Consider the following 21,019-nt stretch of genomic DNA (forward strand, 5'->3'; position numbering starts at 1 on the left):
AATTTTTGATAGTACCTTCCATATCTCTTAGACCACCAGAAGAACCATGCAGATCGATCACCCAAAGAAGGAGAAACCTCAGATATTGATTTGAATATGGCACCACTGTCAGTCTGTCACCACATATAAAGGAGACGACAAGAACAACTAGGGTCTCAATTTGGAAATCATTTTTTAGTTTTATTTATTTTGTTGGATAGGGTACGGTCACTTTTGCACTTGATCTTTGTTTCAACTCTTGATTTTGGATCGATATTAATTTTTTTTTAAAATGATATAAAAGAATAGAAGCTTGAATATTAGAAAGAGGTTTTAAGCTGCATCAGATGGTGTCGAATTAAGACAATAATCATGTCACTAATTGTAGGATAGGGCTCTTATGCTGCAACTCTTGCATCTAAGATATGATTTAACTTTGCTGAAAAAATAAATAGTAGACAGAAAAAAAATAATGAAACATAAGAAGAAAACAAATTTAACATAATCCTGTCGAACATATTACAAAGCCAAACGCAACGAAAAAATAAATAGGAACGTACCTTCTTCCATTATTATTCAAGTGTTGTAGAGAATTGTTTTTGACTTTCTAAGAACTTCAACAAGAAAGAAGGAACTCTAAGAATCTTCTAATTTATGCCTATTAAAGTGTGTGCCATGGAGTCACATGTGTATTTATAGATAGATTAGGGATTCTTAGGCAAATAATTATAATCCAAGAGCTTCTCATAATTATTTTTTGCCATCAAAGAAACACCATATATGCATAACTTGGAGAAAAATTAATAGACTAATTTATTACTTTACTTGAGAGACAAGGTAATATTTAATTATCAAATATATGGTCCACATTAAAGTCCACTAAAAAGAACACATAATTCTTACATTCTCCCGCTTGGACCACATAGCAAAATCAAAAGATTCTTTATGTGTGAAAATAAGAAATATGGCCATAAACGCATATTTACTTCACTTAATAGTTATGCAACAATCACTATATTAACAATATATTGAAACAAGAATCATGACGGTCATGCTTTAATCAAACACTTTTTTTCAGGTATTATGATGTATAATATGTTCTAAACAAAGTATTCAACAATTTTATGAATGAGCTTAATATAAGTCATTCAGAGATTAAATTTATTTGATTCAATGATCACAATTTAATTCATGAAAATAAAAATGTGCACTTTCATGTATAACAAAAAACAATAATGTCTAGATAAAGTGTTAAAGAATGAAATCAACACTACAATGAGTTACTAAGCCCCATACGGATTACATGATTCTTAAAAATATTAACTGGTAAATCTTTAGTTAGGATTAGGGCTGTTCATCGTTATGATTAAAAAATCAAACCAAACCGTAATATGAATCAAATCGATTACAAATAATCAATATTTGATTTGATTTGATTTTAAATTTTGAAAACCGATACAATTTAGTTTATTTTGATTTTACTAAAAAAAATCGCAAAAATAATCAAATCGAATCGATAAATTATATATATATATATATATATATATATTTATAATTATTCATAAATAAAATATAAATATTTGTTAAGTTTTAATAAACTTAAGTCTTTAACTTTATCATTTTCTCACACCCAACATTTAAATTTTAGCCTTACTATTAAAACCTAAGTCTAAGTTGATCAAAGTTTATTACTTTAATCTTTACCTACCTTACCTCACATCAGATAGTATCTTTTCTTTCCAACGCAACTTTCTTGCAAGTCTCAAGCAATTTCTCTTCACTTTATTCGGTCCTCAACTTCAAAAGTTTTTCTTTTCTGCATCTTCTTCAGTTCTCAAGTTCACATATCAGGAAGAGTGAAAAGTGAAGATTGAAGGTAATTTTTTTTTAATTTTATCTTTTTCATTTTTCTGATCTTTACAAATAATTTACTGAAAAAGAAAATCATTTAAAGTCCTCTGATTGCAGTTTTCCTGTGTGCATCTGTCTCGCTATGTTTTTGGTGTGACTGTTAGGGATGTGTATATAGTCGGTGATAATTTTTGAGCAATTATATTTTTCTAAGCTTTATATTTATAGGGAACAAATGATTCTTTTTTTATGAGGTTAGGTAACAGAGGGAACAAGCATCGAGTAAGGGAGTCATTCCCCTCTTGCACAAATTTGTGCGGTTGTTTTAAAACTATGAATTTCTTATTTCTCAACAGTTAGCTTGATTTTTTCTTTTTGAGCTGGTTGTTCTAATGTGCCTAGTAAGATTTTTGACTTATTTTAATTTCTTCATTGATCTTTTTCTCATTTATTTATTTACTTTAGAAGACTTGATGATTTTCCTTCTTTTTGTCGTTGTTTCAAACATGTCTTATGATTCATGAATAATAAACATGAGATCTCACATGTACTTGTGTATCATTTATTTATTTACTTGTATCACTGCTGCATTTTATACTTAAATTGTAACACCAATTTCTCTCTACTACTATTGAACTAGCAAATATTAGAAGGCTCTTTAAGATTTTCCTTATTTTCTTTGTTTTTAAACATGTCTTATAATCTATGAAAAAAATGACCTAGCAGATAAGATTCATAACTGTCTTAGTTAAGTATCGAAAATGGCAAGACTTACTGAATTATCACATTAAATATATTTTTGCTTTTACCAATACCATCTCATACATGTTTTCAGATTAAAGGACTAGCTTGTGATCTTAATGTGCATGCTTTTAAACTATTCACATCTTCTGGACACTGCAGGCACAATGTATCATGTCTAATATTTACTTTTTGGCGTGAGAAAATAGGTGCATAGTTTGAAAATTAAGAATTTATTTTTAATTTCTTTTTTTGTTCGACTTTTAGATGAAACAGCCAAATGAAAATTTGAAAGTTCAACCTCGAGTAGAAGGAACTATATTTGATGAAACACAAGAAAAAGATAATGTTTCAAATACTTCTTCGGCGAACAATTCTCCCAAGAAACAGAAAAGAACAACTTTGTGTAGTCAAGACCCTAGCTCTGGGGAAGTGGTAAAACAACATCTGAAGTTTGGGATCATTATTCACAGATTACTAATAAAGTGGGTGAAGTGAGTCAAAATGTAAGTATTGCTTTAAAGACTTTGCTTGGGTTAGTAGGAATTGAGACTTCTAATCTTCGGGGACATTTAATTACGAAGTGTATGAAATATCCTTTCAAGTATATTGATAGAAAACAAACAACTCTCAAACCTGCTAAAAGAGGGGGACAAGTAGATTTAGAAAAGGTTGTTTATAATGTCACAGAAGTGAGGAGAGCCATTGTAGAATTTGTAATAATCGATGAATAATCATTTATAATTGTTGAGGGTGATGGTTTTAAGAGACTAATGTTGATTATTTTTCCTAATTATGAGTTACCACCTCGTATTATTGTTGCTAGACACTATTTAAAAATTTATCAAGAAGAGAAACAAAAGCTTAAAAGACTTGTTAAAGGCCAACGTGTTTGTATTACTAGTGACACATGAACTTCACTCCAAAATTTTACATATATGGTTATTACTGCCCACTGGATTGATGATGAGTGAAAGTTACAAAAAAAAAGATTCTGAATTTTTTTCTAACTGTAGATCAAAGGGGTGAGATTATTACAAAAGCCATTGACTCTTATTTGTTAGATTGGGGAATAGAGAACCTACTTACAATGACACTTGATAATTCATCAGCTAATGATGCAACAATTACATACTTGAAAAGGGAGAATTAGTGATTGGAAAGGTATTATCATGAAAAATAAATTTTTACATGTTATGTGTAATACTTATATCCTAAACTTGATTGTAAAAGAAGGATTGAGTGAACAAAATAAGTCTATTTATCAGGTAAGAAATGTTGTGAAATATGTTAAGTCTTCTTGTGCAATAACTACTTTCTTTAAGTCATATGTTGAGAAGGTTAAACTAGACACTCGTGGCCTTTTGAGTTTGGATGTTGAGACGAGGTGTAACTCTCTACATATTTGATGTTAATTACTGATGTCAAATTTGAAAAGGCATTTTCAAAAATTTATATTGATTACCATAAGTATTTTAAATATTGTCTTGACTCAGGTGGAAAGATAGAGCATCCATTTTCAAAAGATTGGAGGGATGTCAATGTATTTCTTAAGTTTTTGGAGATTTTCTATCAAACCACTTTGAAGTTTTCTAGTACTTTACATGTTACTTCAAATACTTTTTTCATGAGCTTTTTAATATTCAAAGTATAATTGTCAACTATTCAAAGTGTGGTGATTCTCTTTTTACTGCTATGGCTAAAAAAATAAAAGAAAAGTTTGATAAATATTGGAATGATTTTGATGCTATGAATATGTTGTTGTTTGTTGACGTTGTGTTGGATCCTCGCTTTAAAATGAATTATGTAAAGTTTCTTTTTAAGAATTATTATAATTTTGTGGAGGGGTGTAGTAAATCGATCAAAGTAATGGACACTTTAACTAGCTTGTATAATCATTACAAGAATTCTATTTATGGGACTTTTTGTGAAACTGTTGGAGATCAAATCGATGTGGTGAGTGAAATTAGAGCAATGGACACTTCTGATGTGTGGCAATCTCAATTGGAGAAATTTCTTCAAAAAGAAAATAATGTTGATGATAAATATGATCTTGACAAGTATTTCGAGGATGATACAGAGAAGATTAAGAATTTTAATATCTTGATTTAGTGGAAAGTTTCATCTAAAAGATATATCATTGTCTCCAAAATTGCAAGAGATGTGCTTGATATTCATACATCTACTGTTGCTTCAGAATTTGTTTTTAGCACTGGTGGTCGGATCCTTGATTTTTATCGGAGTTCTTTGTCACCAAAGACTGCTAAAGCTCTTGTTTGTAGTCAACAATGGTTATGTTCAACATCTACATAATGCAAGATTGAAGATCTTTTATAAGAAATGCAAAAGCGTGAAATAGTTGAAAGAGGTATTACTTTACAACTTACTAATTATTTCTTCTCATTTCTGTTTTTGATTCTTAAAATTTGATTTCAAAATTTTGAAATAATTGTAAAAGATACTATTTTACGGCTTATGAATTCTTTATTCAATTCCTTTTTTGGTTCTTAAAATTTGATTCCATGATAGAAGTCTATACTTATCTCTTATTGTCTCTTTTAAAGAAAAAAATAAGCTAGATCATATTTATGTTTGTAGATATTTAATGCCTAGTATAGTGAATTTATTTCAGAATATTTGGACACTACTTTGAACTTTTGAGTGATTTTAGGCTATGGAGGTTCAAGCCATATGGTTGAGGAAGAAGAAAAAGATGTCAAATCTTTCAAGTCTATGTTCACTGTTCACAGAGCTTTGTTTCAGAAATTCCAACTCCAAGCTGTGACTTTTAACTTTTAAGTATTTAGTTTATGGTCTTCTAGTTCATTTTTATCTCTTTTTCATAATTTTGAAATAGTGTTTCAAGCTCCTTAGGTGATGATGGAATCTACAAACTATACCTACATGTAAAGTTCCTCTTCTTTGACTTTAATTTGTCCTTTTTAATTTTGTGTTTGTTAATTAGTTGCATCAAGAGCAATTGCAAAATATGATTTCTTTTCATTAGAAGTATTAGTTTTATGTATTAAAGAATGTAGTTTAGGACCTGAAAGTGGTAAGGATAGTTGGAAAGAAGGGTGTAGGATAGGATTTGATGTATCATACGCTTTGTTGTTTTGTGTATATGCAATCAGTTTTTATGTTAGAACTCTTCTTGAAACGCTTTTTGGAAAGAAGGGTGTAGGTCTTGTAGGATAGGATTTGGTGTTACATTTTTTTTTTGGATTTTAGTTAATGTCTATTGTGACTTATGAGGCTAATTTTGGAGTATTTGCAGCCTGGTAGGTTTTCTTTGCTCTGATTATGGCAGCTATAGGAATTTCCTAGTCAAGCTCATTAGCTCCAGATTCAAGCAAGGCCAAGGCTGCCACTGCTTCCATATTTGCTATTCTAGACGGGAAATCAAAAGTAGATCCAAGTGATGATCCAGTTGTTGGAAAAGGTTTGTTTATGTTTTTCTCATCTTTTGAATTTTGGTATATAATAACTTTAGTATTGCTTAACTAAATCACTTTGTTTGCGTATTAAAAAAATATTACTTTCAAATCAATAAAACCAAAAAAAATCGAACAAACTGATGATTATTTTTTTGATTTGGTTTCGCTTGGTTTTAGAAATATAAAAACCAACTAAATTGATTTGGTTTTTATTTTAACTAATAATAGATCCAAATCGAACCATAAACACCCCTAGTTAGGATCAGCTATCATCATAGTAATACTAACATGTTCAAAACTCACATCTTGCTTCTTGAGATAGTCTCTAATCATCAAATATTTTTTGTAGAGATGCTTATTTGCCACACTTATTATTCTTTAAAAAGAATAGTGTAGATGGACTATCACATAATATTCTCAAAGGCCTTGAAATAGAATCGACAATTTTAAGGCCTAAAGTGAAATTCTTCAGCCATAACGCTTGTGATGTAGCTTCATAGCATGCTATAAATTTAATTTTTATTGTGAATATTGCAACACTGGGTTTCTTAACACTTCTCTAAGACATAGCACCTCCAGTATGAAAAAAATGTATTCAGAAGTAGATTTACCACAATCCTTACATCCATCCAAATCAGAGTCTGAATACCCAATGACTTCTAATGAGTTAGAATATTTGTATGTAAGCTTAAAATCCTTGTTTCCTTACAAATATCTCAAAACTATTTTACCAGCATTTCAATGATCAAGACTAGGATTACTTTGATATCTACCAAATAATCCTACTGAAAAGGCAATATCAGATATAGTGCAGACCTATGCATACATAAGGCTTCCAACAAGTGAAGCATATGGAATGCCTTTCATTTGCTGTTGTTCCAATGCATTTTGTGGACATTGATTCAATTTCCAAAATCAATAGCTTTATTGCCTTTCAAAAACTTCATTGAAGAATAACGAAAATTGAAATCATAACCAACTAATGATAGTTTTAAAAGAGAAATTAAATTTCTAGAATAAGATAGAACATAAAAGGTGTTTTCTAAATCTAATTAAAAATCATTTTTAAAAATAATCCTATAAGTTCCCACGCCTTCTACATATGATGTCGTCCTATTGTCAGAATAAATATTTTTTTCACTTCCAATCAGCTTCCTTAGAGTTGGAAAACCCTGCATGATTTTAAAAATAAAAGTTGTTGAATTAGTATCTTTCCATCATGTATTATCAAAAACTTCAATTAAATTAAATTTATAACACACAAAGGTTAAATCACCTTTCTTCTCAAGCCATTTCTTGTATTTTAGACTTTTTTTTCCAGTGACCCTTCTTTCTGTAGAAACGGCGAGTATCTTTATCAAGACTGCCTTTGTTCTTCATAGGAACACTTTTGCTCTTTTTTGCTTCTCTCTTATCCTGACTCACCAAATTAATGCTTTCAAATATCTCATATTTCAACCACTCCTCTTCTTGAACACACACGGTCAAGAGTTCATTGATTGACTGTTTAGTTTTATGTGTGTTATAAGATATCTTGAACAAACTATATTTCATAGGAAGTGAGTTGAGTATAAAATGCACAAGAAATGGTCCAGACATATCAACCTCAAGGGATTTGAGTTTAGCAACAATATCTCTCATCTCTATAATGTGCTCATACATTTTACGACTTCTATCAAATATCATACTTGAGAGCCTCTTTATCAATGTGCTGGCCAACACCTTGTCAGAACTTACAAATTATTTATTAATTGCCTTCACGTAAGCTTTGGCCTTATCTTTGTCAAGGATAGAACCTCTAATACTTTGAATTATATGAGCTTTCATGACCATTAAGCTCAAGCAATTGGATCGCTCCCATCGTTCATAAAATGTCTTAGCCGCTGGCGTACTTGATTCCGTGGGTATAGATGATTCTTCCACACTTAGGGCTAGATTCAGATTCGAGCACCCTGAAGTGAGAAGGATCTTTTCCTTCCATTAAATAAAATTATCACCAGATAATATTGAAATTCGTACATTTTCAATAAATAAAGTAGTAAGAAAGTTATTTTAACTACAAAACAAAAATACACATACATAAGTTATGAAATACATAACCATCAAAAGTGAATCGCATAAATATCGATTCTAAGTAAATTTTAAACCTTCCTGTGAGTAGAGGTTGCAACCCATTCATAAAATTTAGTTAACTTTATTAGACTAGTAAATCAAATAAATTTAGAAAATAATTCGTAGATATGGGCATAAAATAAGTTTCAACTAAAAGATTTACTATCTTCTTCAAATTAATCTAACCAAACTAGTTACTTTCCTGTGGGGTAAGGTTACTATGACTCACATTGATGATGACAACTTACCATTCGTCCACTTGCTCGATGCCGCCAGTTGGAAGAGGCACCATGACTATCGGAACACTAAGTTCCTCGTTGAGAGAGGCTTCTTCATCCTGGGAGAGGCGGAGAAATCACCCACCTTTCATGCCCGACTAGAGGAGTTTGGGTGGGGCCCATTGACTGAGACTTTTCCCGCTACGTGCTCAGACTGGGTGAGAGAGTTCTACGCCCTACTCTATAGGTGCATTGGGATGACCCTCACCCCATAATCCGCATCCGAGGAGTGGACATCCCACTAAGTCCCGACTACATAATGTTGTGCTCAAGATACCCGACGCCTCCAATGTTAATTATGAGGCTAAGCTAAAAAATATAGACTTGGAGTGATTATGGGACACTCTAATGGCTCCAGAGCGCCAAGACAAGGTCTATTGATCCAGATGATGCCAAGAGATGGGTGCATCCGATGGCTAGGAGAATTCGCCCTTTCGACAACCGTACCGATGTAACCTTTCCATGGGCTCTAGTGGTGTCTTGCACCTTACAGAGGATAGGCCTAAATATGGGAGCATAGATCATGTCCACATGGAAGATTTCCTATCGGGGCAACAAGAAGGCGTTCTTCCAGCTGGGAACGATCACCGCCATGTGAAAAATTACAAAGGTGCCACGTTTGGAATCTAATGAGGTACTCCCCATGGATCCCCCATTTCACCCGCTATTGATCAAGGGGGCCTCTTCTCGAGAGTAGAAGAAGAGAAGGACGGACGATGTCGAGAGCGGTAAAGGTGGAAGATGAGGGAGAGGATGATGAGGGGGTCCTTCCCGCTCAGTCGCAACTGCCACTTTCAGCTTCCCATTTGGAGGAAGACTTAACCACAGTCCAGAGCCTTCTTTTAGGCTCCTTTGCTGGACCCTCATCTCCAGTGCCACCTTCCACATCTTTAAGGGTCGAGATGCTCCGCCGCTAACTGCGATGGGAGAGGAGGAAGAACACGGAGACAGACCGCTTGATGGACCGGATGTGGAAGACCATTAAGGTGATCTTCTCATGTGTTGTTCCTTAGAGGTAGCTCTCCGGGCTGGACCCAATGGATTTCTTTGAGTTTCCTTTCCTGAAGAGGCCTGGACAGGAGAGCGCCACCCGGAGGACCTCGAATCGGATGTTGACACTCCTTACTGCCCCAATTAAGACTTTGTTAGTTGGGTTTGCTCCGTTTGAGCATGTAATAGACAATATCTTACTTTCTTTACTGTTTTCTAATTTTTGTAAGCACTTGAATGCTAGTAATTCCTTTCATATCGCAGCTCATATATATATATATATATATATATATATATATATATATATATGAAACTCAATTTATAGCATTCTCACTCTTGTTGGGCACTATGTGGACCACGAAATTTAGCCAATCCATGCCTCGGAGTTCATTGCAAAACAGGAGAAAAACATGGGATCTCCAGTGGGGGTTCTGTCTTGCCCCATCACACTCTGGCGAGAGAATTCCTACTCTGGCGGGATATTTCCACTAGGGCAGAATCTTTCGATATAGAATCTAGGATGATTTTCTCTTAGTGTATTTCTTATTCCTTATCCCCTTATGATCCTCAGGGTTATAACTTAGCCAACCTGACTCCTTCTAAGGAAATTTTTGGTATGGTCTATCCAGAGTCGAACCCAGCACTACACGTTCGAATACTTCTTCCCCCACCCTATTATATTGGCACAACAACTGGCGCACATCATACCCAAGACGCCTATGCTTACTAGGGAGGAATAAGTCACATTTATATTTTAGGGAACTCCTTTATAATCATAGTCTAGTAGGTATAATTCCACCCTACAGTTACTCATCATTTCTGTTCCCCTACCATACTCGCGATAGGTAGTCTATACAGTAGGAATAACATTTCCTCAATTAGGTACATCATTTAACCTATCAGGAATTTACATTATTAGTCACATGACCTTTTATCATTAGGCTATTGAATATAACCCAACCATGATTCCCCTTCTTGACCATGATTTATAGAGGTCCACACAATTATGTCCCACATAATTTTAAGTATTTGGCAAGTATACTTTACAACCTGCTAAGCAATTCCGGCAACACTATGCACATTGTCTCATTATATCACACAGGCAAGTACACCATGCATTTAATCACATAATATATAACTCAGGCAGGTACTATATGAATTTAATCACATCATATAATTTAGCCAAGTATTATATGCATTTAATCATATCATATATTTAAGCAAGTACTATACTTTAAATCTTGAATTCATGCTACATTACATAAGCAAACTGATTTCATCAAGTGAGTTCACCTCATGGATGACCATTAGTTGGTCATCTATTCGTTTACTCAGCCTGTGATACCAGATACCAATTGGAACCTTCCCGATTCCAACTTTCCTTGCTTGTATCCCTTCCGTCGCAACAACAACAAGAAGTTTATTTCGTTGATATACCAATTGGAATTCGGGGATACCAATTGGACTCAACCCATACCACAAACCACACACCGGACGAAAGGAGAGAAGAATGGAAACGATTTCCTAAAATGTTTCATAGCTTCCTGAAGATCGATTGTGGACGTCAACACACCATTCGCAAGACTCTATTCCACACTCGCTCTTATACTAGGAGATCGGTAACTTGGGCTCGGATATAAATTTTTCACGACCCAACCCACTGGGCTGTGCGGATACCCACTCTACCACCCATGTAGGAGAATCCTTAGCCCCTTAAAATGAAAAGACATGTGGAAATCTAACAGGAAACATTCGTAACCACAAGAGATATAAAATCCTTTTAAATAATTTTACCAAATCGAGTCTTATTACAAGAATCATTTAACACCCCTAAGGATACTATTCTAAAACAGGTACAAGAGCTCTACAAAAATAGGGCATAAAATAAAAGAAATGACACAACTCCAACCATGATGAATGAAGAGTAGAGGCTGCTGAAGAATCATCTTCATCTTCACCTAAAAACATCACTGAATCTGCAACTAGACTATGCCAAGTGGCATAGCATGAGTAGTATAATAGTCTTCATCGGTCAACCCGATACCCACACAATAATATATAAGAAATAACATGAGGAATTATAAGCAATAAGGAATAGAACACTGACCATCCCTAACTCACAACACCTCATCCCAAAATCCTGGTGAGTAATTCACTCCCTTGGTAGCTATTGGTCCAACACCAACCTCAATATATTAATGCGTCCATCATAAACTAGGGAAGTCTTACGAAACTATCTCGCCACTAAGTTTACAACCGCTAGACGTACAGTTTCATAAGTCCATAAGGCAACACTCGGCACCACCTATTTTCGTTAGCAAACAAGACCTTACCAACCATTCTGGACTAGCTAATTCCTCACCAGACAGAATCCGATCACTACTAGTCCCGAGTTAATACCCTAGAAACTTAACACTCAACCTAGCTACTTGACATGTGGGTTATTGACCTATACTCTATCGCATATCATGGACAGTACTATCAAGTCAAACAATGATCACACAATCCTACCCTCGAACGAGCCTATACTTACTCCCAGACCTCAAATAGTAACAATCGCCAAATCGATGGGTTTATTGATAGAAGTCTTACCCTTCAACACTTACACAATCAATCTCGATATTAGTAAAATGACAGATATCTACTGGTCCTCTCATAAGACTATCCACACATACTTGGCCCTCTCATGAGACCTAGAATCACATCATATATGTGTTGAAACATGATATCCGATCTAAATATGTGTTGAAACTTGACACCCAATTTAGATATGTGTCAAAACATAACACTCGATCCAAGAACATGTCGAAACATGATACCCGATCCCAATAACCATAACAATCCACAAATTACAGTTATAATAAACAAACATGATCAGTACATATACAATTATGCAGGCTCTTGCACACAATTATAATAAGTCACCAACCCATAGGGTTTAGCTCTATCATTACCATTTTTCTACCAATGAACGTACAATTAGGGAAGTTACATTATTCAATATATAAATACAGGAGGACAACTGCCATTTACCTCAAATTCATTAGCCAGACTTTCGTACCCAGGTCACATTAAGTTTGACCCTAAAAGTTCCCTTGTTTCTACGCATAACCTGTGTATCAGAGCCTAACCATGAAACCTCTCTCTAAATTCCTGTATACTAAGCAATGGGTATAGATTTACTACTTAGATAAGAAAACCTAACCTACCTGGGTGCCAAGTAGCTGTGAAGAGATTCCTTCTGGTGCAAAGATTCCTTCCTCTTTCCTTCCCAAGTCTAGAGCAACCTTCTGAGAGTTTTTGGGGGGTAACCCTCACCTCTAACTTGCACTTAGAGAAAGGAGGGAAAATAATAAATTCACGACTTAAGTTCTGTCCTACGATCTCTCGCTCTAGCAATAGGAATCCTACTGGTGCGGCACCGCTATGGCGGGACTATTCCACTCTGGCAGAATAGTGGGGCCCAGTTGATGCATTTTCCTTATGATTCTTCAGTTCTTACTTAATGACGGTTCGGATTGTTATAATTAAAATGAAATTTACTCTCATCTTATAAAATGATAAATTTTAAGCCATAATAATAGTAACTGACCAAGACACATTATGTTAGAGCTTAAATAAATAAATATAATAATCAATATTTGTTATCTCTTCGTGACAGATTATGAATCCAACCTATCAAAATTATAAATTATCTAAGATTCATAATAATAGGCTTGTTTCCCTTTTATTATTGTTTTGGTCAAAAAATATTTATAATAAGGAATAACAATGAGCTAACAATTAAGAATATCAATCTACACACAATTATAGAACTATGTTTTAAGCATATAATCACATTTTTTAGGGTATCAGATAATTAAAGTAGAATTGTTTTTGCCCTTATTTGATTTTAATCAGATACTGAACAATACGGCTAAAGAAGGCTCTTGATATCATATGTTGAATATCAGCAAAGGAACATACCTTTAATCATTATTGTTCAAGTGTTGTATGTGTTTGTCTTTCTTAGAACTTCAACAAAAAAAAGAACTCTAAGAATCTTCTAGCCTATGCCTATCAAAGTGTGGGCCAGACTAATGGAGTCGCAGGTTTATTTATAGGTAGGCTGGGGATTCTTAGGCAAATAACTTTAACTCAAGAACATTTCATAATTATTTTTTGCCATCAAAGAAATACAATATACGTATAACTTGGAGAAAAATTAATTGACTGATTTATTACTTACTTGGGAGATAAGGTAATATTTAAATCACCAAATATGTGGCCTCCTAAAAAGGAGACGTAATTCTTACCCATGCATCTCCTTATTTCTACCTCAAGTTCTTAAACTAAGAAATGAAGGTAAAGTTAAAACTATCTTAGGCCTCTCCAATACAATAATTAATAAAGAAAATAAATAACATACAAGTTTTGCACAATTCAAATTTCTCCAAAATTTCATACTTAGAGTTAATAATATTCTCAAGAACCATGATCTCAACAGTATTATTAATTACAATAATCAAAACTGCTTCCACTACTAGCAATAGATAAATGCAAAAAACTAATGAATATAACAAAATAATATCAATGGATAAATGCAGTACTAGTCAAGACCATTCATACATAAAACAATAAGTATTGCGGAAATATTGTGGATTAACTAGCACACAATCACAAATAAAAAGAATAGAGAAGAAAAATAACACATAAATTAATGAGGTTCGGCTATTCCTACTTCTTTATTTTATATTTACTTAAAGATGGTGATGACATCTTAACCCTAATTATATCTAGAAATCCCAACCAAGCTCTGATACCAATATTGCAGAAATATCGTGGATTAACTAGCATACAATCACAAAAAAAATAGAGAAGAAAAATAATACAAGAATTTAATGAGGTTCAACTATGCCTACTCCTTCCAGCAAGAGCAGAGAGAATTTTTCACTATTAAAGAAAGAGAATAAGTTTACAATATTTTAGGATCCCATAGGACTACATTGAGTATCCTGAAATATTGTAAACTTGTTCACTTCTTTTCATAGTGGAAAACTCTCTCTGCTTTTGCTGAAAGGAGTAGACATAGTCGAACCTCATTAAATCTTTGTGTTATTTTTCTTCTCTATTTTTTATTTGTGATTGTGTACTAGTTAATTCAAGATATTTTTACAATAATTGGTATCAGAGCTTGGACATGATTTTCTAAATATAATCAAGGGTTAAGATGTTTTCATCATCTTCAACAAAGTATAAACTAGAGAAATTTGATTGGGGGGGAGGGGTCTAGTTTCAGTTTATGGAAGATTAGAATAAGATCATCGTTTGTGTTACAAGGGTTATGGAAGCCGATTGAGGAGGATTTTCCAAAAAGGTTGAAAGAATTAGAAAAAGTAGACTTAAAAAAAAGTATTCCATATTAGAGTGTAGTTGGTAGCATTATGTATGTCATGGTTTACACTCGTCTTGATATTTCACATGTTAGTGTTGTGAGTAGATACGTGACATGTACTTGAAAAGAACATTGGCAGGCAGTGAAGTGAATCTTGAGATACTTGAAGGGTACTACAGATGTGGGCTTGACTTTTTTCAAAGACAAGCTAAGTGAATCTGTAGTAGGTTATGTGGATTCAGACTATGCAATGGGCTGGATAAAAGAAGATCTCTAACATGTTATGTTTTTGTAACGACCCAATAGGTCATTTTGAGTAGTAGAGCTTTTATTTCATAAAAGACTCATCCCGTAAATTTTTAATGAGTATTTTGGACTATTCGATAACTACAATTATTTAGTTGAGGGGTAAACCTAGATAACTAATTTAATTAATGAGCTAAAATGGTAATTTATTTAATACCCTATACAACTTATTTCATATTATTAAAATAAGTTAGGGATATTTGTTACTTTTAATATGTAAGAATTTTGAAGAAAAAAACAGAAGAAAACCTCGTGCGGTGGCGACGGGAAAAACACTATTTCAAGTGACATTCTCACTACTTCAGGCGGCATTCCACTCTCAAATTTCTTTTGATTGGAATTATATGGATAATGGTTAGTGGGCAATTATGGCCTAATAATTTAGGCAATGATTAGGTTATTTCTATTGATATATATGTATAATAGAGGGTAAGAATTGATTTCTTGCTGCGATATTAATTTTTAGTTAATTTTTGTTTTAACTTATTTTTATAATTATCATATTATGATTTATGTTTTAATATATTAAGATAGGTAATTAAATAATAATATTATTGTATTATATAAATATCATTAAAATTATGTTATTTGGAGGAATGAAGACTTAATCCTAAGCTTGGAATTTAGAAAATTCATTATAGAATTGGGTGAGTTTTTGGATCTAGGCTAAACATATAGTAATATAGGTGTCTACAGACTCATTTGCTTACGAATATTATATATTTGATAGATTGAAAATGTTTTAAGGCATTGAAGAAAGGAAAAGCATTGGTGAACTAGCTTACTTAATTTTGGTTCTTCGGTTGAGGTAGGTTATGAATTATTCTATATCATAGATAGACTCTTAATAGTGATTGATAGTCGTTGAATAATGTGTGAAGTTTTCAATGTATTTAATTATTGTGGTTTGAATGGTTTATATGTTATTGTGATTGGTCTGCAATCTTAAGACCGTGAAATTCATAATCTTTAACTTGCCCCTATCAAATATGATGCCTTGAATAAAAGAAGGCTTGATGAAATATTGTTAATAAAGTTGAATGTAATAATAAAAAATGACGAAATAATTATATTATGGGATCGGGTGCCACGATCTGGTACGATATATTTGGATCGGGTGTCACGAGCCAGCATAATATATTTAGATTGGGTGTCACGAGACAACACGATATATTTAGATCGGGTGTCACGAGCTAACACAATATTATTTGGATCGGATGTAATGAGCCGATATGATATTATTGGATCTGGTGTCCACGTTCTGACATGATAATGTTAAAAAAAATGAATTAATACTATTCAAACTCAAACTAATCATTTCCCAAAAGAGTGTGGTATGGAGACTTAGTCCTAATGTATACTTTTGCTATTGTTACCTAATTACGTAATTGTTTCATTGTATTGTCACATGATTTTGATCTTATTGTTTACCACCTGTTAAGTGTTATAGTTGATTTTTTGCTATTACTTTATGCATATTGATTTTTATTTCGAGTAGGCCGATGATACCTACTTAGTATATGTTGCCTTGCACTGACCCCTACTTGTAGTTTTCTTTATTTTCCTTTTGTGGAGTGCAGCGAGTGTACCAATAACTTTAACTCGACCTTAGCTCTATCTAGTTTCCATAACATCAGGTTCCAAGGTGAGCTATTCCTTCTATCTCCTATTGGATTCTCTCGACCATGGAATGATGTCCTTAATTTTCATACACACTATGCTATTTATTTATTCTGGTGTTTGATGACTTTCAGATTTTGGAAAACTATATGTAATAGATTTTAGTGGATTTTTATTTGTTACTTTAATAAGATTTGAGCTTCCGTATTATTATCGTATTTTATAATTTAAACAACTAATATATGTTGGAGTTTATATCATTAGTTCGCCCATCTAGGAGATTAAGTATGTGTATCACTCATGACCCATTTGGATCGTGACAGTTTTTACTCTTTCTAGTAATGTCATCAATTGGAAGACAACTTTGAATGTGGTGTTGCTCTATCCACCAGAGGCTGATTATATAAAAATTACAGAGGCCGTGAAAGAGGCTACATGGCTACAGGCTTAGAGCGGACAAAATATATGATAGGAAAACATTATTTTATCCAAGATATCGTATCTAAAGGGGTTGTTGAGGTAAAGAAATTGTCTACACATGATAATTCAGGAAATATGATGACCAAGAGAGTCCGGACCAATAAGTTTAGGCATTGCCTAGACTTGATTGGTGTGAGTTGTATTCAGTAAGCCCTTTGGAGGGTTGAGAGCATGACAGAGAGACGTTATTTTAATTAATGAAAGAAATTCAAGCCAAGGGAAAGATTTGTTAATTATGTCTTGAATTTTTTCCTTGAGGAAACTCATAATCCCTATTGATTTAGGAGATCATTGTCCTAATAGATTTGGGAAATGAACATATTGTCCTTCTAGGATTGAGAAACATTTTTCTTATAGGTTTGGGACTACTTAGGATCTACACATAGGGTATATAGTTGATGATTCTAAAGGGGTGGTACATGATACTCAATGTAGTCCTAAGGGATCCTAAATCTTTCTAAACTTGTTCTCTTTCTTTCAATGTGGAAAACTCTCTCTGCTTTTATTGGGAGGAGTATGCATAACCAAACCTCATTAAATCATTGTGTTATTTTTCTGCTCTATTTTCTTTATTTGTGATTGTGTGATAGTTAATCCATAATATTTCCACAAGAATAAGAATACTTTGATTCTAGAAAATAATAAATTTATCCCTCAATCAAACAAATGAAAACCCTTTAAAATTATAGTTATAGCCAATTTATTAAGCCTAACACCTTCTCTTTTATCCGTACCTTTGAATTATAAACCCACTTATCAATAATTTCAAAATGGATTAAGTTATCCAATTTGTAGGTTATCCGATCCAGGACAAGAGCCCCCAATACCTGATATTCTAGGAGTATAATATGCAGTTGTTGTGGCTGCCCGCATGAATGCGTCCTTGGGAACAAACAAGTTTCCTCTATTCAATCTTCTTTATTTTCATAAAGACCCACTCTTGACCTCAAGACTTGTTACGAATGTGGTGAGCCCGGATATATCAAAAAATATTATCTGAGGTAGAGTCAGTCTTGGTATGATCACGGTTATAGAGCCCTAACATCTAGAGGTGGAGGCGGCTATTGTAGGGGTCGTCATTCTAGAGGACGTGGTGGCCAAGGTCGTGGGGATCGCCAGTCCGACTGGGGTGGCAAGCAAGTTAGAACTACTGGAGTACAGTCCAGCAAGGGTAATGGTCAAACGAGCGACATGAACCATTATTATGCTTTCCCTAGGAGGTCAGAGGCATAGGCATCTAATGATGTTATCACAGGTACTCTTCTGGTCTGGGATCGCATGACTTTTGTATTATTTAATCTTGGATCCACCTTTTCTTGTGTATCTTCCATAATTGCTGATGGACTTGATTTGCATTGTGATTTACTTAACATGTCTATTCATGTTTCTACTTCTGTTGGTGAGTTTGTGCTAGTTGAAAATATGTATTGGTCTTGCCTCGTGACTTTTGTGGGGGAGCAGAACTTATGTAGATTTGATTATTCTAGAGATGGTTGACTTTGATGTAATCCTGGGTATGACTTTGGCTCTCTCCAAATTTTGCTATATTAGATTGCAAAGCTAAGACAATGATCTTGGCCAAGCCTGGTATGGATCAGTTAGTGTGGGAGGATGACTATTTTTTTGCCCCAGTTCAGATTATCTCTTTTCCTCGTGTCAAAAGGTTGGTAAGTAAGAGTTGTTTAACCTTCCTAGCATATCTCAGGAATGATAGTTTTGAAGTGTCTTAGATTGAGTTTATCTTATTAGTGTGTGATTTTATGGATGGTTTTCCTGCGAATTTGCCTGGTATGCCACCAGATAGGGATATTGATTTTTGTATCGAACTGGAGCCGGGCACTCGCCCCATTTCTATTTCATACTATAGAATGACCCCGGCTGAGTTGAGGGAGTTGAAGGCCCAATTTCAGGAGTTGTTGGGTAAAGGCTTTATTAGAACCATTGCCTCTCCTTAGGGTGCTCTAGTTTTATTTAGTAAGAAAAAGAATGATAGTCTTCGTATGTGCATAGATTATAGGCAACTGAACAAGGTGATTATTAAAAACAGGTATCCCCTTCCTCATATTAATGACTTATTTAATCAGTTGTAGGGTGTTTGTATTTTCTCAAAAATTGGTTTGAGGTCCAATTACCACTAGCTTAAAATAGGGGGCAGTGGATATGTCGAAGACTATTTTTTTGAACCAGGTATGGGCAGTATAAGTTCTTGGTAGTGTCTTTTGATCTTACAAATGGCCTTTTGCTTTCATGAGATTGATGAATGAAATATTTAAGCCATATTTGGATCTCTTTGTTATTGTTTTTATTGATGATATATTGATCTACTCAAAGAGCAAAAAAGAACATGAAGAACATCTGAGAATTATTCTGGGATTGTTAAGTGTGAGTTTTGGCTTGATCCAGTGTCCTTCTTGGGGCACGTGGTTTGTAAGGATGGAGTAATGGTGGATCCCAGAAGATTAAAGCAGTAAAGAGTTGGGAAAGACCCACTAATGTCTCAGATGTAAGAAGCTTTGTTGGTTTGTCTAGCTACTACCGTCGGTTTGTCAAGGGATTTGGTTCCGTTGCTTCCCAGCCGACCTATCTGACTAAGCAGAATGTTCCATTTATGTGGTCAGACGAGTGTGAAGAGAGTTTTCTAAAATTCAAGACCTTATTTACTACTGCACTTATTCTTTCCTTACCAGTAAAAGGTCAGAATTTTATTGTTTATTGTGATGCATCTTATTCTGGTTTAGGTGCAGTGCTAATGCAGGAGAAGTATGTAATTGCCTATGATTTAAGGCAATTAAAGGTGCATGAATGTAACTATCACACTCATGATTTGGAGTTGGTTGCGGTTGTATTTGCATTGAAGCAGTGAAGGAATTATTTATATGTGGTCAATTTTAAAGTGTATACAAATCATTATAGTTTACAACACGTGTTCACTCAAAGAGACTTGAATTTTAGGCAGAGGAGGTGAATGGAACTGTTGAAAGACTATGATATTACTATTTTTTAATACTCGAGAAAAACTAATATGGCGAATGATACCCTAAGTAGAAAAGTAGAAAGAATGGGGAGTTTAGCCCATTTGCAGGTTTCTACACATCTGTTGGCTAGAGAGGTTCAAACTCTGGCTAACGATTTTATGAGGCTGGAGGTAACTGAGATGAGAGGATTACTCGCATATGTGAAGGCAAGATCTTCTTTTCTTGAAAGCAGTTTGATGATGAGAAGCTGAACAGAATTTGTAATATGGTCTTGCAGGGAGAGATCAAGGAAGTTGTGATCGACGAAGAAGGCGTCCTGAGGATTAAGGGTCGGGTATGTGTGCCCCGTGTTGATGATTTTATTCAGATTATGCTTATATAGGCTCATAGTTTGAGGTACTCTATACATCTTGGTGCAACCAAGATGTATCGTGATCTGAAACAATATTATTAGTGGAGTAAAATGAAGTATGACATTGTTGGTTTCGTTGACACTGTCCGAATTGTCAGTAGGTAAAATATGGTCACCAGAAGCCTAGAGGGACACTTCAGAGAATGCCCATTGTTGAATGAAAGTGGAAAATGATTACACTGGGTTTTTTGGCTGGTCTTCCAAAGACATTGGGTAAGTTTGATTCGATATGGGTGAATTTGGACAGGTTAACTAAGTCTTCACACTTAATTCCAGGTAAGGTGACTTGAAATGCAAAAAAGTTAGCCAAACTCTATATTCGAGAGATTGTTCAATTGCATGAAATTTCAATCTCCATCATATCAGATAGAGGTAAGCAATTTACTTCTAACCTTTGGAGGACCTTGCATGCCGAGTTAGGTACTAGATTGGATCTTAGTACCACATGTCATCCTCAGACCGAT

The 21,019-nt window shown here is 34.1% G+C and overlaps 1 long non-coding RNA gene across 1 annotated transcript; it reads left to right on the plus strand.

The window, feature by feature from the left end:
• The first annotated feature begins 1,698 nt into the window (after window positions 1-1,698).
• LOC129896609 (uncharacterized) lies at window positions 1,699-16,654 on the plus strand. The gene is made up of 4 exons (XR_008768000.1): window positions 1,699-1,855; window positions 4,769-4,939; window positions 5,849-6,013; window positions 16,644-16,654. It is a non-coding gene; the product is annotated as an uncharacterized LOC129896609 (long non-coding RNA).
• The last annotated feature ends 4,365 nt before the right edge of the window (window positions 16,655-21,019 follow it).

The sequence above is a fragment of the Solanum dulcamara genome, chromosome 7 (genome assembly GCF_947179165.1).
Source record: "Solanum dulcamara chromosome 7, daSolDulc1.2, whole genome shotgun sequence".
Lineage (NCBI taxonomy): Eukaryota > Viridiplantae > Streptophyta > Magnoliopsida > Solanales > Solanaceae > Solanum > Solanum dulcamara.